The following is a 1,057-nucleotide window of genomic DNA, read 5'->3' as shown; positions in this document are numbered from 1 at the left end:
TGGATCTTCTTAGATCTCTGCAGAGGATTGGGCATTTAGATTTGTGAGTTTCATATGAAGAGTATAAATCTATAGTAAATTCTGTACACTACTGTAACACAACTCAATGCAAAAACAGAATCTAGCACACAACAGTACTCTTGAAAACATGATCAGGGTGTGAAGTTTTTATTTACACCACAATCACTGTGCGGCATCATGTCGCTGAGCTGCATCGGGCCACATCACCTCATCCACATCGCAGGCTATATTGTCTCTTGCCAGGCACCGCGGGAAGAACGCCCTGGAATGGCGGATCCATCCTTGGAAGTTCTCCACTGGGATGTCAACACACGCCAGCTCCATTGCCCTTAGGAGGTTCTCTCTAGTGTATGGTTGTCTGTCATAAACCTTCCATCTCCACGATGAGAAGAACTCCTCTATAGGGTTCAGGAAAGGGGAGTAGGGTGGCAGACAGATGTTTAAAAAGTGGTTACTGTTGGTGGTGAACCACTCTCTGATTTGGTTTGTTCTGTGGAAGCGTACATTGTCCCAAATGATCACATAAATGGGATGTTCGGGCCCAGGAGGGTGTTTTTGGCGGACAGGAGGAGGACATCTTTTTGCTCCTCTAGGAAGGTTAGGAGACGTTGGGTGTTGTAAGACCCAAGGACAGCCTGCCGGTGGACAAGCCCCTCCAAACCCATGGCCGCACAAAGAGTAATATTACCCCCCCGTTGGCCAGGAACCTCAGTGATGGCTCTTTGGCCAATGATGTTACGGCCTCTTTGCCTTCGTTTCTGCAGGTTGAAGCCAGCCTCATCCAGGAAGAGGTATTCATGAGGTCTGGCCATCGCGTCCAACTGTAATATCCTCTGTGAAAATGTGAAAGTGCACAGGTGTTCAGAACAACAGTCAATCAGGTAGCATAGTATTGTCCAGAAGTAATGTAGGCCACTGAGCAACACAGTATGTTCACTAACTGTACTGTGAACATGGATGTATACTTACTTGCACATACTCGTAACGTAGGTCTTTGTGTCGTGCAGAGTTTCGCTCAAAGGGAACCCTATAGACT

At 47.1% G+C, this 1,057-nt stretch overlaps 1 protein-coding gene and 1 long non-coding RNA gene across 2 annotated transcripts in view; both read right to left on the bottom strand.

The window, feature by feature from the left end:
* The window catches only part of faf1 (Fas (TNFRSF6) associated factor 1), a 1,021,784-nt gene that overhangs the window by 711,527 nt on the left and 309,200 nt on the right, over nucleotides 1-1,057 (bottom strand). The gene's annotated exons all lie outside the window — the stretch shown is intronic.
* Nucleotides 167-1,056, bottom strand: LOC123970689. The gene is made up of 2 exons (XR_006825038.1): nucleotides 991-1,056; nucleotides 167-854 (listed from the first exon to the last, which is right to left on the bottom strand). It is a non-coding gene; the product is annotated as an uncharacterized LOC123970689 (long non-coding RNA).

This window comes from Micropterus dolomieu, linkage group LG05 (genome assembly GCF_021292245.1).
Source record: "Micropterus dolomieu isolate WLL.071019.BEF.003 ecotype Adirondacks linkage group LG05, ASM2129224v1, whole genome shotgun sequence".
Lineage (NCBI taxonomy): Eukaryota > Metazoa > Chordata > Actinopteri > Centrarchiformes > Centrarchidae > Micropterus > Micropterus dolomieu.
The sequence above is the reverse complement of the archived record's forward strand: the minus strand, read 5'-3'. Positions and strand labels throughout refer to the sequence as shown.